General features: G+C 44.1%; 11 non-coding genes across 11 annotated transcripts; all 11 read left to right on the top strand.

Moving 5' to 3' along the window:
• Window positions 1–4,540: 4,540 nt before the first annotated feature.
• Window positions 4,541–4,732, top strand: LOC141215126 (U2 spliceosomal RNA). The gene has a single exon (XR_012284269.1). It is a non-coding gene; the product is annotated as a U2 spliceosomal RNA (small nuclear RNA).
• Window positions 4,733–5,847: 1,115 nt separating this feature from the next.
• LOC141215035 (U2 spliceosomal RNA) lies at window positions 5,848–6,038 on the top strand. Its single transcript, XR_012284183.1, has one exon. It is a non-coding gene; the product is annotated as a U2 spliceosomal RNA (small nuclear RNA).
• Window positions 6,039–7,153: 1,115 nt separating this feature from the next.
• Window positions 7,154–7,344, top strand: LOC141215088 (U2 spliceosomal RNA). The gene has a single exon (XR_012284234.1). It is a non-coding gene; the product is annotated as a U2 spliceosomal RNA (small nuclear RNA).
• A 1,116-nt stretch (window positions 7,345–8,460) lies between these two features.
• LOC141215034 (U2 spliceosomal RNA) lies at window positions 8,461–8,651 on the top strand. The gene has a single exon (XR_012284182.1). It is a non-coding gene; the product is annotated as a U2 spliceosomal RNA (small nuclear RNA).
• A 1,115-nt stretch (window positions 8,652–9,766) lies between these two features.
• LOC141215033 (U2 spliceosomal RNA) lies at window positions 9,767–9,957 on the top strand. The gene has a single exon (XR_012284181.1). It is a non-coding gene; the product is annotated as a U2 spliceosomal RNA (small nuclear RNA).
• Window positions 9,958–14,158: 4,201 nt separating this feature from the next.
• LOC141215031 (U2 spliceosomal RNA) lies at window positions 14,159–14,349 on the top strand. Its single transcript, XR_012284180.1, has one exon. It is a non-coding gene; the product is annotated as a U2 spliceosomal RNA (small nuclear RNA).
• Window positions 14,350–15,464: 1,115 nt separating this feature from the next.
• Window positions 15,465–15,655, top strand: LOC141215030 (U2 spliceosomal RNA). The gene has a single exon (XR_012284179.1). It is a non-coding gene; the product is annotated as a U2 spliceosomal RNA (small nuclear RNA).
• A 1,115-nt stretch (window positions 15,656–16,770) lies between these two features.
• On the top strand, window positions 16,771–16,961 carry LOC141215029 (U2 spliceosomal RNA). The gene has a single exon (XR_012284178.1). It is a non-coding gene; the product is annotated as a U2 spliceosomal RNA (small nuclear RNA).
• A 1,112-nt stretch (window positions 16,962–18,073) lies between these two features.
• LOC141215027 (U2 spliceosomal RNA) lies at window positions 18,074–18,264 on the top strand. The gene has a single exon (XR_012284176.1). It is a non-coding gene; the product is annotated as a U2 spliceosomal RNA (small nuclear RNA).
• A 1,115-nt stretch (window positions 18,265–19,379) lies between these two features.
• LOC141215091 (U2 spliceosomal RNA) lies at window positions 19,380–19,570 on the top strand. Its single transcript, XR_012284237.1, has one exon. It is a non-coding gene; the product is annotated as a U2 spliceosomal RNA (small nuclear RNA).
• A 1,115-nt stretch (window positions 19,571–20,685) lies between these two features.
• LOC141215026 (U2 spliceosomal RNA) lies at window positions 20,686–20,876 on the top strand. Its single transcript, XR_012284174.1, has one exon. It is a non-coding gene; the product is annotated as a U2 spliceosomal RNA (small nuclear RNA).
• The last annotated feature ends 58 nt before the right edge of the window (window positions 20,877–20,934 follow it).

Below are 20,934 nucleotides of genomic sequence, written 5' to 3'. Positions count from 1 at the left end.
CACGGTACTGTGATTATGTGCGTAAAGGGGAAAAGCAGTTTAATTCTTTAGGTATTTTCAACTGCAAATACAAGTTTCGGGTGAAACTGAAGAAGGATCCTGGAAGTGTGGGAGGCTTTAGACATCCTCCTGCGAATTTTTCTGTGGCGGGACATAGGGGCTTCCTTTACTATGTAGGGCAGCCTATGTATTGCAGGAAATGTTACTGCTTTGGACATGTGCAGGATGCATGTAAGAAAGGGCAATGTTGCCGTAACTGCAAAGAGGAGGGGCATGTGGCAAGTGCGTGCCCGAAGCCCAAGGCTTGTGACATGTGTGGAAGTGGTGAGCACATGTTTAAAGATTGCCCGCAGGGTGTGCCCAGGAAAACTGATAAGGAGAGGAAGAAGGAGGAGGAGGAGAGGAGGGTTTTGCAGCAGATAGAAAGAGAAACTGCTAGAATGGAGAGAGAGCAGAGGAGGCGGAGTGAAAGGTCTGCCCCTGAAACTGTGAGTCTGAGGCCTGCTTACCAGAAGGAGAAAAAGGCACCTAAAATGGAGAAGGAGCTTGTGAAAGAATTGAGGAGAATGGAGGGGCAGATGAATGCAGCGGGAGAAGGAAGGTGTCCGGATACGTTGGACTTTCAGGACGCTGTAGATGCTGCAGATTGTATGGAAACTGGGGAAGGGTCATCACACCCTTCAGATCCTGAGAATATTGAGGAGTACTTCTCCGATGAGGGTGGGGGGAGTAGAAAGTGTCACAGGGAGGGTGGTGGGGCAAATGATGAAGAAGATATCAAGGCACCGCAGCGAAAAGTGGGTGCCAAGAAAGCAAGGTGGGGTGATGGTGATGCTGCTAGCGGCTCGGAAACGAGTTGCTCGGTTCAGATGGTGGAAGAAGATAGTGGGGGTGCTGGTTAAGGTTGCCTTGCAATATGCGTGATAATGCCTATTATAAGCTTTGACTTAAGTCAAAGGCTTTTTCTTGTGAGTGGAGTTTTTGTAGTGTTTTTGTAACCTTTCTGTTTTCGTTTTTTTTTAGGAGGTTTAAAAAAGGAAAAAATGGGTTTTACTATAATTTCACAAAATGTGAGAGTGTTTAAAAATAAGGCCAGGAGGGCTGCAATTTTTGATTTTTTGGCTATGAAGAATGCATCGATTTTTTGTTTGCAAGAGTGTGGAGTGGTGGATGGGGTGAGAGGAGATGAATGGTCTCATGGAGCATCTGTGTGGTCGGGGAGTGCATGTAATAAAAATGATGGTGTGGGGATTTTAGTTAAAGGGAGGGAGGTGGTTTTGAGTGATTATGTGGTGATTGATGTGGGGAGGTGCATTTTAGCAAATTTTGAGTATAAAAATGTTAAATTTTGTGTTATTAATGTTTATGCGCCGGTGGAGAAAAATGACCGGAAAAAGTTATTTGAAAAAATTAAACTTTTTGTTCCGGGAAGAATGCCTGTGGTGATTGTGGGTGATATGAATTGTGATGTGGGGAGAGTGAATGTGGATGTGTCTGGGAAAACTTTGTTAGAGTTGGTTAGTGATTTTGATTTGCATGATATGCAAAGTGTATGTAAAGTGAGGCCTTTGTTAAATACCTTCTTTTCCGAAAGTGGAAGAATACAATCTAGATTGGATTACTGTTTTATTTCAAAAAATATAATTCCTGTTGACTATAAGCAGGAGAATGTTTTGTTTTCAGATCATGTGTGCATGTCGTGTGAGTTGGATGTGAATGTGAATGGGGTGTTTGGGAAAGGTTTGTGGAAGTTGAATGTTAAGTTATTGGAGTATGAGGAAGTAAGAAAGGAATATGCAAGACGGTATGAGGAGTGGTGTGAGTGTAAAAATGGTTTTGGGAATGTTTGTGGGTGGTGGGATTGGGTTAAAAAACAGACAAAAAATTTTTTCAAAAATTTGGGTTATAAGATGGCAGCAGTCAAGAGGAGACATTTTGTGAGTTTAAATGCACGTTTAAGTTTCTTGTATAAATTGAGGGAGGGAGGGATGGAGGTGGAGGAGGATATTTTACAAGTGAAAAAGGAGGTTCATGAGTTCTTGTTGGAAAAAGGGAGGAGTATTGTCTTTAGAGCAAAAGTTGATAATTTGGAGTATGATGAAAAATGTTCACGTTTTTTTTTCAAGAAGGTTTTTGGGAAAAAGCAAAATATGTGTGTGTTGAATGGAGCAGATGGAAGCGAGGTGAGTGGAGAGGATATGTGTGAGGAAGTGGCAAAGTTTTATGAGGATTTGTATGCTGTAAAGTGGAGGGATGAGTGTTTGGAGAATGATGTTTTGAGTACGTTAGAGAGTAAATTGAATGAGGCGGAAAGAGAGAGGGTGATGGATGCTGTGACAAGTGATGAAGTATGGAAGGTTATGTGTAGTATGGCTTTGAATAAGACGCCGGGGGGGGATGGTCTTCCAGTAGAATTTTACCGCATGATGTGGGATGTGATTGGGAGTGATTTTGTGGATTTTTGTAAGTATATGTGGGAAAATATGGAGGTGGCAGGTAGTATGCGTGCAGGTATGGTTGTATTGATTCCGAAAAAGGGTGATTTGAAGAGTCTGAAAAACTGGAGGCCAATAACATTATTGAACTGTGATTATAAGATCTACGCAAAATTAATGGCAAATAGGATGCGTGATGTGATAGAGAGTGTGATTGGGGATGAGCAGTGTTGTGCAGTACCTGGGAGACGGATTCACGAGTGTGTGTGTATATTGAGAGATTGTCTATGGGATTGTATGAGCCGGAAGAAGAGTGTGTTTTTGTTGAGCCTGGATTTTGAAAAGGCGTATGATAGGTTGTCGCATGGTTTTTTGTTTAGAGTGTTGCTGAGAATGGGTTTTCCTGCTGATTTTGTTGGGAGAGTGAGAAGTCTATATACAGATATTTATAGTTGTGTTTTAATGAACGGTTATGTCGGTAGGAGAGTGAATGTGCATTCGGGCGTGAGGCAGGGGTGTCCGTTATCCCCTGTGGCTTTTATTTGTGCAATTGAACCTTTGTTGTGTATGTTGAGGAAGGATAAAGTGGTTCGTGGTGTGCAAGTGCCGGGAGGTGGAGGAAGAGAGTGGAAGGTGAGTGGTTATATGGATGACGTGTGTGTATTATGTGATTCTGAATGTTCGGTGAGGCGGGTGAAGTTGTTAGTGTCTATCTTTTGTGGTGCGTCTGCATTTAAAGTGAATTGGGAAAAGAGTGAGTGTAAGGTTTTTGGAAGTGGTATTTTGAGTAGAGATGTAGGTGTGAACGTAGTGAATGGGCCCATTAAGGTTTTGGGAGTGAAGTTTTCAGAAAGATTGGATGGGAAAGAAAGTTGGGATGACGCGAAAGAGAAGGTTGAAAAGAAGTTATGTTTTTGGAAGTTGAGAAGCCTTACTTTCTTTGGAAAAATCTTAGTCATTAAAAGCGTGGTGTTGCCTATTTTTTTATATGTTGCAGTTGTGTTTCCACCAGGTTATATGGTTTTGAGAGGATTGAATAGGATTTTGTTTGTTTTTTTGTGGAATTCTAAAATGGAGAGGGCGCGGAGGGAAGTGTTGGTGAAGCGTATGGAGAAAGGTGGTTTGGGTTTTCCAAATTTAGAAGTTTTTTTGGGTGTGAATATTGTGGTGTTTGTGCTGAAAGTGATTATGGGCGATGGAAAGTTTTCATGTATGTGTGGATATTTATTTGGGGCTTATTCTTTTCGTTTGAAGTGGAGAGAGAGGGATTTGCGGTGTCCGGTTGCTTTTGAGGTGCCCGTGTGGTATGTGTGGGTTTATAAGTTTTTGGTGAAGTATGAGTTGTGTGATGTGGATGTGAGGTTGTTGGGAAATAAGAAGGCTGTGTACAGGATGATTGAGTGTAGAGAAATGGAGAGTGGAATAAATTTGGTGAGAGGGTGTGATGTGCAAAAAGTATGGAAGAAGGTGCGGATGGGTGGTATGACAAATAAGCAGAGTGAGGTTGTGTGGCAGTCTTTGCATGGAGTGTTGCCAGTAAGAGAGTTTCAGAGGAATAGAGGTTTAGTGAGGAGTGAAACGTGTCCAAGAAATGGCTGTGGTGGAAGGGAAAGTGTGTTGCATGTTTTTTGGAATTGCCAGTATGCTAGAGATGTGATTGGGAGAATGGGGCCTTTGTGTAAAGAATTGTGTGGTGTGAATTTGTTGTCCTTTGAGTTGTTTATGTTTGGTTTGGGAATATGTGATGGGACGAAGGAAAGAGTCTTGTGGTTGATGCTTGCGTGTATAAAGGAAGTGTTATGGGATGTGAGGAATGTGTATGTGTTTAAAAGGAAGGAAATTGCTGTAAAGGATAGTGTGAAGGTGATTATGGGGAAGATGTATGTGTGTTTCTTATGGGACAAAAAGAGGAGAGGGGAAGTGGATGCGGAGGGAATATGGAAAGTTAAAAAGTGGAGATATTTTGTAAATACTTCTTGATCTTGTTTTCTGTGTAAGGTTTAAAAAGAAGAAATAAAAATTTTTCCGGTGATGATGGGAGCAGCATTTGTGTCGTTGAGATGATGCAGCTGTTTGGAAGGAAGTTCCTTTGGTCGTGACTATAGACCGTGGATTTCCCCATCTGAGGGAAAAAAAAAAAAAAATCTGTTCTTATCAGTTTAATATCTGATACGTCCCCTATCTGGGGACCATATATTAAATGGATTTTTAGAACAGGGAGATGGAAAAAGAGCTTGCTCTGTCCACTCCACGCATTGACCTGGTATTGCAGTATCTCCAGGACCGGTGCACCCCTTCTTTAATGCAGTTTCTAAAATCAGAAAGAATTGAATTCAATGTTTTTTGTTCATTTTGCTTGTTTGTCGGATTTTGGGATGGACTCTTTGGCTTTGCTTTTCTTCTCCTCATTGGATTTTTCATGTTCAAAGTTGCAGAAGCCAGATTACAAGCTCATTTTGGTTCAACTTCAGCAACTGTGCATTGCATTGCCATGTAATGTGATGCAATGCTATCTTTCTAGCTCTCCCTTTTTACTTCCTTTTGGATAAACAGACATATTAGGCAAGCATTTTGGAGCTTTCACCTAAATAACTACAGGTGGTGAGATAAGCTGCACAATATAATTGACCTTTCAGTATATTGTTGCACACACACCATCTATTTAGCAAATGCCCTTGTTATCAACAGCAGCCTTTTAAACTCACCTGAGCTAACAGGTATGTGCGCTGGTTACTCTGCTGCGCTTAAAATTTCTTTTTTGGTTTGCTACAATGCCTTTTCTGAAACGTTGTCTCCTTCTGCTGGAACACTGACTTCTTTCATTTAATGCCTGCAGACTATAAAAGAGAACCCAACCCAAAAAGTTTGGTTGATTAGTCTGTGGCATTCTGTTAAACTGTTGCTTATGGCGGTCTCTGTGAGCTTCTCAGCGACATTCAGCCAGCCAGGTATCCTGCCTGCAGTAGATGGAATGTGGCAATGGAACGCTGGCTGCGCGTGTCATAATAGGCTCTGAGCCTTTATATACCTGTGCACAGCAGCAGCCACCTTCAGTCTGCTGCTGGACAGCCAGCAGCAGCAGCAGCAGGAGAGGTATGTAATCAGGAGCCCTCCTGCTAAGGGTAGACAGCTGCTCGTTCCACCCCACCCCCCGCCTTAATTGGTTCTCCTTCCTTCCAACGGTGTTGAGGCGGGTGGGAACAGCAGGGGGTGAAGGTGCTGTGTTTAAAGAGGTGGAGTTATGCAGATCTAAAACGCGTGGATTGCAGCAGCAGCAAGCCGAAAAGTGCAGGCATGTAAGGGATCTAGAGGTTGACAACATGTCTTCTTAACGGGAGTCCAGGAGCTCATCTCCACAAATGGACTTTTCAGGATCCTTGGGTGGCTCCGTAGTTTGAAACCAATTCTGGTTATCGCTTCTCGGCCTTTTGGCTAAGATCAAGTGTAGTATCTGTTCTTATCAGTTTAATATCTGATACGTCCCCTATCTGGGGACCATATATTAAATGGATTTTTAGAACAGGGAGATGGAAAAAGAGCTTGCTCTGTCCACTCCACGCATTGACCTGGTATTGCAGTATCTCCAGGACCGGTGCACCCCTTCTTTAATGCAGTTTCTAAAATCAGAAAGAATTGAATTCAATGTTTTTTGTTCATTTTGCTTGTTTGTCGGATTTTGGGATGGACTCTTTGGCTTTGCTTTTCTTCTCCTCATTGGATTTTTCATGTTCAAAGTTGCAGAAGCCAGATTACAAGCTCATTTTGGTTCAACTTCAGCAACTGTGCATTGCATTGCCATGTAATGTGATGCAATGCTATCTTTCTAGCTCTCCCTTTTTACTTCCTTTTGGATAAACAGACATATTAGGCAAGCATTTTGGAGCTTTCACCTAAATAACTACAGGTGGTGAGATAAGCTGCACAATATAATTGACCTTTCAGTATATTGTTGCACACACACCATCTATTTAGCAAATGCCCTTGTTATCAACAGCAGCCTTTTAAACTCACCTGAGCTAACAGGTATGTGCGCTGGTTACTCTGCTGCGCTTAAAATTTCTTTTTTGGTTTGCTACAATGCCTTTTCTGAAACGTTGTCTCCTTCTGCTGGAACACTGACTTCTTTCATTTAATGCCTGCAGACTATAAAAGAGAACCCAACCCAAAAAGTTTGGTTGATTAGTCTGTGGCATTCTGTTAAACTGTTGCTTATGGCGGTCTCTGTGAGCTTCTCAGCGACATTCAGCCAGCCAGGTATCCTGCCTGCAGTAGATGGAATGTGGCAATGGAACGCTGGCTGCGCGTGTCATAATAGGCTCTGAGCCTTTATATACCTGTGCACAGCAGCAGCCACATTCAGTCTGCTGCTGGACAGCCAGCAGCAGCAGCAGCAGGAGAGGTATGTAATCAGGAGCCCTCCTGCTAAGGGTAGACAGCTGCTCGTTCCACCCCACCCCCCGCCTTAATTGGTTCTCCTCCCTTCCAACGGTGTTGAGGCGGGTGGGAACAGCAGGGGGTGAAGGTGCTGTGTTTAAAGAGGTGGAGTTATGCAGATCTAAAACGCGTGGATTGCAGCAGCAGCAAGCCGAAAAGTGCAGGCATGTAAGGGATCTAGAGGTTGACAACATGTCTTCTTAACGGGAGTCCAGGAGCTCATCTCCACAAATGGACTTTTCAGGATCCTTGGGTGGCTCCGTAGTTTGAAACCAATTCTGGTTATCGCTTCTCGGCCTTTTGGCTATGATCAAGTGTAGTATCTGTTCTTATCAGTTTAATATCTGATACGTCCCCTATCTGGGGACCATATATTAAATGGATTTTTAGAACAGGGAGATGGAAAAAGAGCTTGCTCTGTCCACTCCACGCATTGACCTGGTATTGCAGTATCTCCAGGACCGGTGCACCCCTTCTTTAATGCAGTTTCTAAAATCAGAAAGAATTGAATTCAATGTTTTTTGTTCATTTTGCTTGTTTGTCGGATTTTGGGATGGACTCTTTGGCTTTGCTTTTCTTCTCCTCATTGGATTTTTCATGTTCAAAGTTGCAGAAGCCAGATTACAAGCTCATTTTGGTTCAACTTCAGCAACTGTGCATTGAATTGGCATGTAATGTGATGCAATGCTATCTTTCTAGCTCTCCCTTTTTACTTCCTTTTGGATAAACAGACATATTAGGCAAGCATTTTGGAGCTTTCACCTAAATAACTACAGGTGGTGAGATAAGCTGCACAATATAATTGACCTTTCAGTATATTATTGCACACACACCATCTATTTAGCAAATGCCCTTGTTATCAACAGCAGCCTTTTAAACTCACCTGAGCTAACAGGTATGTGCGCTGGTTACTCTGCTGCGCTTAAAATTTCTTTTTTGGTTTGCTACAATGCCTTTTCTGAAACGTTGTCTCCTTCTGCTGGAACACTGACTTCTTTCATTTAATGCCTGCAGACTATAAAAGAGAACCCAACCCAAAAAGTTTGGTTGATTAGTCTGTGGCATTCTGTTAAACTGTTGCTTATGGCGGTCTCTGTGAGCTTCTCAGCGACATTCAGCCAGCCAGGTATCCTGCCTGCAGTAGATGGAATGTGGCAATGGAACGCTGGCTGCGCGTGTCATAATAGGCTCTGAGCCTTTATATACCTGTGCACAGCAGCAGCCACCTTCAGTCTGCTGCTGGACAGCCAGCAGCAGCAGCAGCAGGAGAGGTATGTAATCAGGAGCCCTCCTGCTAAGGGTAGACAGCTGCTCGTTCCACCCCACCCCCCGCCTTAATTGGTTCTCCTCCCTTCCAACGGTGTTGAGGCGGGTGGGAACAGCAGGGGGGTGAAGGTGCTGTGTTTAAAGAGGTGGAGTTATGCAGATCTAAAACGCGTGGATTGCAGCAGCAGCAAGCCGAAAAGTGCAGGCATGTAAGGGATCTAGAGGTTGACAACATGTCTTCTTAACGGGAGTCCAGGAGCTCATCTCCACAAATGGACTTTTCAGGATCCTTGGGTGGCTCCGTAGTTTGAAACCAATTCTGGTTATCGCTTCTCGGCCTTTTGGCTAAGATCAAGTGTAGTATCTGTTCTTATCAGTTTAATATCTGATACGTCCCCTATCTGGGGACCATATATTAAATGGATTTTTAGAACAGGGAGATGGAAAAAGAGCTTGCTCTGTCCACTCCACGCATTGACCTGGTATTGCAGTATCTCCAGGACCGGTGCACCCCTTCTTTAATGCAGTTTCTAAAATCAGAAAGAATTGAATTCAATGTTTTTTGTTCATTTTGCTTGTTTGTCGGATTTTGGGATGGACTCTTTGGCTTTGCTTTTCTTCTCCTCATTGGATTTTTCATGTTCAAAGTTGCAGAAGCCAGATTACAAGCTCATTTTGGTTCAACTTCAGCAACTGTGCATTGCATTGCCATGTAATGTGATGCAATGCTATCTTTCTAGCTCTCCCTTTTTACTTCCTTTTGGATAAACAGACATATTAGGCAAGCATTTTGGAGCTTTCACCTAAATAACTACAGGTGGTGAGATAAGCTGCACAATATAATTGACCTTTCAGTATATTGTTGCACACACACCATCTATTTAGCAAATGCCCTTGTTATCAACAGCAGCCTTTTAAACTCACCTGAGCTAACAGGTATGTGCGCTGGTTACTCTGCTGCGCTTAAAATTTCTTTTTTGGTTTGCTACAATGCCTTTTCTGAAACGTTGTCTCCTTCTGCTGGAACACTGACTTCTTTCATTTAATGCCTGCAGACTATAAAAGAGAACCCAACCCAAAAAGTTTGGTTGATTAGTCTGTGGCATTCTGTTAAACTGTTGCTTATGGCGGTCTCTGTGAGCTTCTCAGCGACATTCAGCCAGCCAGGTATCCTGCCTGCAGTAGATGGAATGTGGCAATGGAACGCTGGCTGCGCGTGTCATAATAGGCTCTGAGCCTTTATATACCTGTGCACAGCAGCAGCCACCTTCAGTCTGCTGCTGGACAGCCAGCAGCAGCAGCAGCAGGAGAGGTATGTAATCAGGAGCCCTCCTGCTAAGGGTAGACAGCTACTCGTTCCACCCCACCCCCCGCCTTAATTGGTTCTCCTCCCTTCCAACGGTGTTGAGGCGGGTGGGAACAGCAGGGGGTGAAGGTGCTGTGTTTAAAGAGGTGGAGTTATGCAGATCTAAAACGCGTGGATTGCAGCAGCAGCAAGCCGAAAAGTGCAGGCATGTAAGGGATCTAGAGGTTGACAACATGTCTTCTTAACGGGAGTCCAGGAGCTCATCTCCACAAATGGACTTTTCAGGATCCTTGGGTGGCTCCGTAGTTTGAAACCAATTCTGGTTATCGCTTCTCGGCCTTTTGGCTAAGATCAAGTGTAGTATCTGTTCTTATCAGTTTAATATCTGATACGTCCCCTATCTGGGGACCATATATTAAATGGATTTTTAGAACAGGGAGATGGAAAAAGAGCTTGCTCTGTCCACTCCACGCATTGACCTGGTATTGCAGTATCTCCAGGACCGGTGCACCCCTTCTTTAATGCAGTTTCTAAAATCAGAAAGAATTGAATTCAATGTTTTTTGTTCATTTTGCTTGTTTGTCGGATTTTGGGATGGACTCTTTGGCTTTGCTTTTCTTCTCCTCATTGGATTTTTCATGTTCAAAGTTGCAGAAGCCAGATTACAAGCTCATTTTGGTAATAGTAGGTTTAGAAGGCGCTACCGGCTAAACACTAACAAAGCGGCGAATTAATGGACAGGGAACCACCGGTGTCCAGGTAAAGGTTAGGTTAAATAATAGGTATAAATTCGCGCCAGTGGTAGTGGGCCTGGAGAAAGGAAGCCAGAGGTGGACAATTAAAAATATATTTATTGAGAAGATAAAAAGCAAATAAATTATAAAATGTAAAATATAAGAGGGTGAGGACAAAGATAAAAGATAGTGGGCGTCACTCAGATTGATGGACCAATAGCTTTGGAGGGTACCACGCTAATTATAAAAGGAACATCAATACAGCATAAATACAATATAAAATTAGTTGAGAGATCTTTCTTCTCAGATGCGACGGGCGGGTAGAGTCAGCTGGGCCCGTTAAGGGTAGGGACTCACGTAATGCCTATAGCAAAAGAGGGGGAGATTAATTAAAAGTATGTAATGGTAATCAGTAGTAGCTTGGATATAAATAAATATAAAGTAAGTACCTGTAAGGCCGGAGAAACGGCGGGAGGTGTCCAGGAAGAGTGGAGTTGGACTAATAAATATTGACCCCTTAGGTCGGTACAATAACTAGTTAAGACTGCACCAGGAGGCTCAGGATGAGCCGGGTAGGTCCAAGTTAAAATAGACTATCGGGTAACAGGAGATTCTGATTCTAAAAAACGTAAGTGATAAATATATGTAAGCGATAAATAAATGTTTGGTGGTGTCAGTATTGGTGAAAGAGCCAAATTTAACGCAATGGATGCTTAGTAAGAGGGTATAAGGTTATATTTACCTGCCCGGTAGTAGGTATAGGATATTGGCGACTGGTTTAAGTGATGTCTCAATAACTAGTTAAGACTGCACCAGGAGGCTCAGGATGAGTCAAGTAGGTCCAAGTTGAATAGACTACCAAGTAGCAGGAGGTTCCGATTCTAAAAATAAGTAAGCAATAAATAAATGTTTAGTGGTGTTAATCTTGGTGATAGAGCTAGGTTTAACGCAATGGATGCTTAGTATGAGCGTATAAGGTTATATTTACCTGCCCGGTAGCTGGTAAAGGATTTGGGCGATTGATCTGAGTGATGTCTCAAGTAGATAGTAATTCCTGGAATAGTTAGCCAGAGATAGGTAGGGCACAGGGTTACAGCTGCATCAGGAGGCTCTGACTGAGCTAGGAGTCGGTCAGCGTCTAGCGGACTAAAAGAGATCAGTAAACAGATAAATAGAGCTAGCAAGTAGGTCCTAAGTCGTTATTGTGAGGTTTAAATACCTAGAGGATGGTCTGGATGGCAGCAGGATGGTGCAGCAGGAGGCTTGTCCCAATATTGGGGAGCTGCAGGTGCTGCTTAGGAGAAGAAGGATTGTCGTCACTGTAAGGCTATGATGTGCGGTGCGGTGGGGCCGTGGCCCGAATCTACTTACAGTACGTAGTCCCCGATGTCAGGTGGTGTCGGTGGTCCCTGATGAAGGCAGCCGCAGCTGCCGAAACGCGTAGGATTATACTCTGACCCAGCACAAGAGGCACCAGCCAGGCCTCCGTACACCAGCACGTTGCGTACCACGTGACTGCTCGTCACATCGTTCCTCTCGCGCGCCTTTCTCCTGGAAGCGCGCTCCTTCCTCCCTCCTCCTCTCCCCCTCCCGCTACCCGGAACAGCGAACACGCGGCAGTCACCGGCCGGGACTCCGCATTCGCCCCGGACCACCGACACCACCTGACATCGGGGACTACGTACTGTAAGTAGATTCGGGCCACGGCCCCACCGCACCGCACATCATAGCCTTACAGTGACGACAATCCTTCTTCTCCTAAGCAGCACCTGCAGCTCCCCAATATTGGGACAAGCCTCCTGCTGCACCATCCTGCTGCCATCCAGACCATCCTCTAGGTATTTAAACCTCACAATAACGACTTAGGACCTACTTGCTAGCTCTATTTATCTGTTTACTGATCTCTTTTAGTCCGCTAGACGCTGACCGACTCCTAGCTCAGTCAGAGCCTCCTGATGCAGCTGTAACCCTGTGCCCTACCTATCTCTGGCTAACTATTCCAGGAATTACTATCTACTTGAGACATCACTCAGATCAATCGCCCAAATCCTTTACCAGCTACCGGGCAGGTAAATATAACCTTATACGCTCATACTAAGCATCCATTGCGTTAAACCTAGCTCTATCACCAAGATTAACACCACTAAACATTTATTTATTGCTTACTTATTTTTAGAATCGGAACCTCCTGCTACTTGGTAGTCTATTCAACTTGGACCTACTTGACTCATCCTGAGCCTCCTGGTGCAGTCTTAACTAGTTATTGAGACATCACTTAAACCAGTCGCCAATATCCTATACCTACTACCGGGCAGGTAAATATAACCTTATACCCTCTTACTAAGCATCCATTGCGTTAAATTTGGCTCTTTCACCAATACTGACACCACCAAACATTTATTTATCGCTTACATATATTTATCACTTACGTTTTTTAGAATCAGAATCTCCTGTTACCCGATAGTCTATTTTAACTTGGACCTACCCGGCTCATCCTGAGCCTCCTGGTGCAGTCTTAACTAGTTATTGTACCGACCTAAGGGGTCAATATTTATTAGTCCAACTCCACTCTTCCTGGACACCTCCCGCCGTTTCTCCGGCCTTACAGGTACTTACTTTATATTTATTTATATCCAAGCTACTACTGATTACCATTACATACTTTTAATTAATCTCCCCCTCTTTTGCTATAGGCATTACGTGAGTCCCTACCCTTAACGGGCCCAGCTGACTCTACCCGCCCGTCGCATCTGAGAAGAAAGATCTCTCAACTAATTTTATATTGTATTTATGCTGTATTGATGTTCCTTTTATAATTAGCGTGGTACCCTCCAAAGCTATTGGTCCATCAATCTGAGTGACGCCCACTATCTTTTATCTTTGTCCTCACCCTCTTATATTTTACATTTTATAATTTATTTGCTTTTTATCTTCTCAATAAATATATTTTTAATTGTCCACCTCTGGCTTCCTTTCTCCAGGCCCACTACCACTGGCGCGAATTTATACCTATTATACAAGCTCATTTTGGTTCAACTTCAGCAACTGTGCATTGCATTGCCATGTAATGTGATGCAATGCTATCTTTCTAGCTCTCCCTTTTTACTTCCTTTTGGATAAACAGACATATTAGGCAAGCATTTTGGAGCTTTCACCTAAATAACTACAGGTGGTGAGATAAGCTGCACAATATAATTGACCTTTCAGTATATTGTTGCACACACACCATCTATTTAGCAAATGCCCTTGTTATCAACAGCAGCCTTTTAAACTCACCTGAGCTAACAGGTATGTGCGCTGGTTACTCTGCTGCGCTTAAAATTTCTTTTTTGGTTTGCTACAATGCCTTTTCTGAAACGTTGTCTCCTTCTGCTGGAACACTGACTTCTTTCATTTAATGCCTGCAGACTATAAAAGAGAACCCAACCCAAAAAGTTTGGTTGATTAGTCTGTGGCATTCTGTTAAACTGTTGCTTATGGCGGTCTCTGTGAGCTTCTCAGCGACATTCAGCCAGCCAGGTATCCTGCCTGCAGTAGATGGAATGTGGCAATGGAACGCTGGCTGCGCGTGTCATAATAGGCTCTGAGCCTTTATATACCTGTGCACAGCAGCAGCCACCTTCAGTCTGCTGCTGGACAGCCAGCAGCAGCAGCAGCAGGAGAGGTATGTAATCAGGAGCCCTCCTGCTAAGGGTAGACAGCTGCTCGTTCCACCCCACCCCCCGCCTTAATTGGTTCTCCTCCCTTCCAACGGTGTTGAGGCGGGTGGGAACAGCAGGGGGTGAAGGTGCTGTGTTTAAAGAGGTGGAGTTATGCAGATCTAAAACGCGTGGATTGCAGCAGCAGCAAGCCGAAAAGTGCAGGCATGTAAGGGATCTAGAGGTTGACAACATGTCTTCTTAACGGGAGTCCAGGAGCTCATCTCCACAAATGGACTTTTCAGGATCCTTGGGTGGCTCCGTAGTTTGAAACCAATTCTGGTTATCGCTTCTCGGCCTTTTGGCTAAGATCAAGTGTAGTATCTGTTCTTATCAGTTTAATATCTGATACGTCCCCTATCTGGGGACCATATATTAAATGGATTTTTAGAACAGGGAGATGGAAAAAGAGCTTGCTCTGTCCACTCCACGCATTGACCTGGTATTGCAGTATCTCCAGGACCGGTGCACCCCTTCTTTAATGCAGTTTCTAAAATCAGAAAGAATTGAATTCAATGTTTTTTGTTCATTTTGCTTGTTTGTCGGATTTTGGGATGGACTCTTTGGCTTTGCTTTTCTTCTCCTCATTGGATTTTTCATGTTCAAAGTTGCAGAAGCCAGATTACAAGCTCATTTTGGTTCAACTTCAGCAACTGTGCATTGCATTGCCATGTAATGTGATGCAATGCTATCTTTCTAGCTCTCCCTTTTTACTTCCTTTTGGATAAACAGACATATTAGGCAAGCATTTTGGAGCTTTCACCTAAATAACTACAGGTGGTGAGATAAGCTGCACAATATAATTGACCTTTCAGTATATTGTTGCACACACACCATCTATTTAGCAAATGCCCTTGTTATCAACAGCAGCCTTTTAAACTCACCTGAGCTAACAGGTATGTGCGCTGGTTACTCTGCTGCGCTTAAAATTTCTTTTTTGGTTTGCTACAATGCCTTTTCTGAAACGTTGTCTCCTTCTGCTGGAACACTGACTTCTTTCATTTAATGCCTGCAGACTATAAAAGAGAACCCAACCCAAAAAGTTTGGTTGATTAGTCTGTGGCATTCTGTTAAACTGTTGCTTATGGCGGTCTCTGTGAGCTTCTCAGCGACATTCAGCCAGCCAGGTATCCTGCCTGCAGTAGATGGAATGTGGCAATGGAACGCTGGCTGCGCGTGTCATAATAGGCTCTGAGCCTTTATATACCTGTGCACAGCAGCAGCCACCTTCAGTCTGCTGCTGGACAGCCAGCAGCAGCAGCAGCAGGAGAGGTATGCAATCAGGAGCCCTCCTGCTAAGGGTAGACAGCTGCTCGTTCCACCCCACCCCCCGCCTTAATTGGTTCTCCTCCCTTCCAACGGTGTTGAGGCGGGTGGGAACAGCAGGGGGTGAAGGTGCTGTGTTTAAAGAGGTGGAGTTATGCAGATCTAAAACGCGTGGATTGCAGCAGCAGCAAGCCGAAAAGTGCAGGCATGTAAGGGATCTAGAGGTTGACAACATGTCTTCTTAACGGGAGTCCAGGAGCTCATCTCCACAAATGGACTTTTCAGGATCCTTGGGTGGCTCCGTAGTTTGAAACCAATTCTGGTTATCGCTTCTCGGCCTTTTGGCTAAGATCAAGTGTAGTATCTGTTCTTATCAGTTTAATATCTGATACGTCCCCTATCTGGGGACCATATATTAAATGGATTTTTAGAACAGGGAGATGGAAAAAGAGCTTGCTCTGTCCACTCCACGCATTGACCTGGTATTGCAGTATCTCCAGGACCGGTGCACCCCTTCTTTAATGCAGTTTCTAAAATCAGAAAGAATTGAATTCAATGTTTTTTGTTCATTTTGCTTGTTTGTCGGATTTTGGGATGGACTCTTTGGCTTTGCTTTTCTTCTCCTCATTGGATTTTTCATGTTCAAAGTTGCAGAAGCCAGATTACAAGCTCATTTTGGTTCAACTTCAGCAACTGTGCATTGCATTGCCATGTAATGTGATGCAATGCTATCTTTCTAGCTCTCCCTTTTTACTTCCTTTTGGATAAACAGACATATTAGGCAAGCATTTTGGAGCTTTCACCTAAATAACTACAGGTGGTGAGATAAGCTGCACAATATAATTGACCTTTCAGTATATTGTTGCACACACACCATCTATTTAGCAAATGCCCTTGTTATCAACAGCAGCCTTTTAAACTCACCTGAGCTAACAGGTATGTGTGCTGGTTACTCTGCTGCGCTTAAAATTTCTATTTTGGTTTGCTACAATGCCTTTTCTGAAACGTTGTCTCCTTCTGCTGGAACACTGACTTCTTTCATTTAATGCCTGCAGACTATAAAAGAGAACCCAACCCAAAAAGTTTGGTTGATTAGTCTGTGGCATTCTGTTAAACTGTTGCTTATGGCGGTCTCTGTGAGCTTCTCAGCGACATTCAGCCAGCCAGGTATCCTGCCTGCAGTAGATGGAATGTGGCAATGGAACGCTGGCTGCGCGTGTCATAATAGGCTCTGAGCCTTTATATACCTGTGCACAGCAGCAGCCACCTTCAGTCTGCTGCTGGACAGCCAGCAGCAGCAGCAGCAGGAGAGGTATGTAATCAGGAGCCCTCCTGCTAAGGGTAGACAGCTGCTCGTTCCACCCCACCCCCCGCCTTAATTGGTTCTCCTCCCTTCCAACGGTGTTGAGGCGGGTGGGAACAGCAGGGGGTGAAGGTGCTGTGTTTAAAGAGGTGGAGTTATGCAGATCTAAAACGCGTGGATTGCAGCAGCAGCAAGCCGAAAAGTGCAGGCATGTAAGGGATCTAGAGGTTGACAACATGTCTTCTTAACGGGAGTCCAGGAGCTCATCTCCACAAATGGACTTTTCAGGATCCTTGGGTGGCTCCGTAGTTTGAAACCAATTCTGGTTATCGCTTCTCGGCCTTTTGGCTAAGATCAAGTGTAGTATCTGTTCTTATCAGTTTAATATCTGATACGTCCCCTATCTGGGGACCATATATTAAATGGATTTTTAGAACAGGGAGATGGAAAAAGAGCTTGCTCTGTCCACTCCACGCATTGACCTGGTATTGCAGTATCTCCAGGACCGGTGCACCCCTTCTTTAATGCAGTTTCTAAAATCAGAAAGAATTGAATTCAATGTTTTTTGTTCATTTTGCTTGTTTGTCGGATTTTGGGATGGACTCTTTGGCTTTGCTTTTCTTCTCCTCATTGGATTTTTCATGTTCAAAGTTGCAGAAGCCAGATTACAAGCTCATTTTGGTTCAACTTCAGCAACTGTGCATTGCATTGCCATGTAATGTGATGCAATGCTATCTTTCTAGCTCTCCCTTTTTACTTCCTTTTGGATAAACAGACATATTAGGCAAGCATTTTGGAGCTTTCACCTAAATAACTACAGGTGGTGAGATAAGCTGCACAATATAATTGACCTTTCAGTATATTGTTGCACACACACCATCTATTTAGCAAATGCCCTTGTTATCAACAGCAGCCTTTTAAACTCACCTGAGCTAACAGGTATGTGCGCTGGTTACTCTGCTGCGCTTAAAATTTCTTTTTTGGTTTGCTACAATGCCTTTTCTGAAACGTTGTCTCCTTCTGCTGGAACACTGACTTCTTTCATTTAATGCCTGCAGACTATAAAAGAGAACCCAACCCAAAAAGTTTGGTTGATTAGTCTGTGGCATTCTGTTAAACTGTTGCTTATGGCGGTCTCTGTGAGCTTCTCAGCGACATTCAGCCAGCCAGGTATCCTGCCTGCAGTAGATGGAATGTGGCAATGGAACGCTGGCTGCGCGTGTCATAATAGGCTCTGAGCCTTTATATACCTGTGCACAGCAGCAGCCACCTTCAGTCTGCTGCTGGACAGCCAGCAGCAGCAGCAGGAGAGGTATGTAATCAGGAGCCCTCCTGCTAAGGGTAGACAGCTGCTCGTTCCACCCCACCCCCCGCCTTAATTGGTTCTCCTCCCTTCCAACGGTGTTGAGGCGGGTGGGAACAGCAGGGGGTGAAGGTGCTGTGTTTAAAGAGGTGGAGTTATGCAGATCTAAAACGCGTGGATTGCAGCAGCAGCAAGCCGAAAAGTGCAGGCATGTAAGGGATCTAGAGGTTGACAACATGTCTTCTTAACGGGAGTCCAGGAGCTCATCTCCACAAATGGACTTTTCAGGATCCTTGGGTGGCTCCGTAGTTTGAAACCAATTCTGGTTATCGCTTCTCGGCCTTTTGGCTAAGATCAAGTGTAGTATCTGTTCTTATCAGTTTAATATCTGATACGTCCCCTATCTGGGGACCATATATTAAATGGATTTTTAGAACAGGGAGATGGAAAAAGAGCTTGCTCTGTCCACTCCACGCATTGACCTGGTATTGCAGTATCTCCAGGACCGGTGCACCCCTTCTTTAATGCAGTTTCTAAAATCAGAAAGAATTGAATTCAATGTTTTTTGTTCATTTTGCTTGTTTGTCGGATTTTGGGATGGACTCTTTGGCTTTGCTTTTCTTCTCCTCATTGGATTTTTCATGTTCAAAGTTGCAGAAGCCAGATTACAAGCTCATTTTGGTTCAACTTCAGCAACTGTGCATTGCATTGCCATGTAATGTGATGCAATGCTATCTTTCTAGCTCTCCCTTTTTACTTCCTTTTGGATAAACAGACATATTAGGCAAGCATTTTGGAGCTTTCACCTAAATAACTACAGGTGGTGAGATAAGCTGCACAATATAATTGACCTTTCAGTATATTGTTGCACACACACCATCTATTTAGCAAATGCCCTTGTTATCAACAGCAGCCTTTTAAACTCACCTGAGCTAACAGGTATGTGCGCTGGTTACTCTGCTGCGCTTAAAATTTCTTTTTTGGTTTGCTACAATGCCTTTTCTGAAACGTTGTCTCCTTCTGCTGGAACACTGACTTCTTTCATTTAATGCCTGCAGACTATAAAAGAGAACCCAACCCAAAAAGTTTGGTTGATTAGTCTGTGGCATTCTGTTAAACTGTTGCTTATGGCGGTCTCTGTGAGCTTCTCAGCGACATTCAGCCAGCCAGGTATCCTGCCTGCAGTAGATGGAATGTGGCAATGGAACGCTGGCTGCGCGTGTCATAATAGGCTCTGAGCCTTTATATACCTGTGCACAGCAGCAGCCACCTTCAGTCTGCTGCTGGACAGCCAGCAGCAGCAGCAGCAGGAGAGGTATGCAATCAGGAGCCCTCCTGCTAAGGGTAGACAGCTGCTCGTTCCACCCCACCCCCCGCCTTAATTGGTTCTCCTCCCTTCCAACGGTGTTGAGGCGGGTGGGAACAGCAGGGGGTGAAGGTGCTGTGTTTAAAGAGGTGGAGTTATGCAGATCTAAAACGCGTGGATTGCAGCAGCAGCAAGCCGAAAAGTGCAGGCATGTAAGGGATCTAGAGGTTGACAACATGTCTTCTTAACGGGAGTCCAGGAGCTCATCTCCACAAATGGACTTTTCAGGATCCTTGGGTGGCTCCGTAGTTTGAAACCAATTCTGGTTATCGCTTCTCGGCCTTTTGGCTATGATCAAGTGTAGTATCTGTTCTTATCAGTTTAATATCTGATACGTCCCCTATCTGGGGACCACATATTAAATGGATTTTTAGAACAGGGAGATGGAAAAAGAGCTTGCTCTGTCCACTCCACGCATTGACCTGGTATTGCAGTATCTCCAGGACCGGTGCACCCCTTCTTTAATGCAGTTTCTAAAATCAGAAAGAATTGAATTCAATGTTTTTTGTTCATTTTGCTTGTTTGTCGGATTTTGGGATGGACTCTTTGGCTTTGCTTTTCTTCTCCTCATTGGATTTTTCATGTTCAAAGTTGCAGAAGCCAGATTACAAGCTCATTTTGGTTCAACTTCAGCAACTGTGCATTGCATTGCCATGTAATGTGATGCAATGCTATCTTTCTAGCTCTCCCTTTTTACTTCCTTTTGGATAAACAGACATATTAGGCAAGCATTTTGGAGCTTTCACCTAAATAACTACAGGTGGTGAGATAAGCTGCACAATATAATTGACCTTTCAGTATATTGTTGCACACACACCATCTATTTAGCAAATGCCCTTGTTATCAACAGCAGCCTTTTAAACTCACCTGAGCTAACAGGTATGTGCGCTGGTTACTCTGCTGCGCTTAAAATTTCTTTTTTGGTTTGCTGCAATGCCTTTTCTGAAACGTTGTCTCCTTCTGCTGGAACACTGACTTCTTTCATTTAATGCCTGCAGACTATAAAAGAGAACCCAACCCAAAAAGTTTGGTTGATTAGTCTGTGGCATTCTGTTAAACTGTTGCTTATGGCGGTCTCTGTGAGCTTCTCAGCGACATTCAGCCAGCCAGGTATCCTGCCTGCAGTAGATGGAATGTGGCAATGGAACGCTGGCTGCGCGTGTCATAATAGGCTCTGAGCCTTTATATACCTGTGCACAGCAGCAGCCACCTTCAGTCTGCTGCTGGACAGCCAGCAGCAGCAGCAGCAGGAGAGGTATGTAATCAGGAGCCCTCCTGCTAAGGGTAGACAGCTGCTCGTTCCACCCCACCCCCCGCCTTAATTGGTTCTCCTCCCTTCCAACGGTGTTGAGGCGGGTGGGAACAGCAGGGGGTGAAGGTGCTGTGTTTAAAGAGGTGGAGTTATGCAGATCTAAAACGCGTGGATTGCAGCAGCAGCAAGCCGAAAAGTGCAGGCATGTAAGGGATCTAGAGGTTGACAACATGTCTTCTTAACGGGAGTCCAGGAGCTCATCTCCACAAATGGACTTTTCAGGATCCTTGGGTGGCTCCGTAGTTTGAAACCAATTCTGGTTATCGCTTCTCGGCCTTTTGGCTAAGATCAAGTGTAGTATCTGTTCTTATCAGTTTAATATCTGATACGTCCCCTATCTGGGGACCATATATTAAATGGATTTTTAGAACAGGGAGATGGAAAAAGAGCTTGCTCTGTCCACTCCACGCATTGACCTGGTATTGCAGTATCTCCAGGACCGGTGCACCCCTTCTTTAATGCAGTTTCTAAAATCAGAAAGAATTGAATTCAATGTTTTTTGTTCATTTTG

Source organism: Phyllobates terribilis, unplaced genomic scaffold (genome assembly GCF_046119375.1).
Source record: "Phyllobates terribilis strain yellow unplaced genomic scaffold, ASM4611937v1 Scaffold_230__1_contigs__length_3167835, whole genome shotgun sequence".
Lineage (NCBI taxonomy): Eukaryota > Metazoa > Chordata > Amphibia > Anura > Dendrobatidae > Phyllobates > Phyllobates terribilis.
The sequence above is the reverse complement of the archived record's forward strand: the minus strand, read 5'-3'. Positions and strand labels throughout refer to the sequence as shown.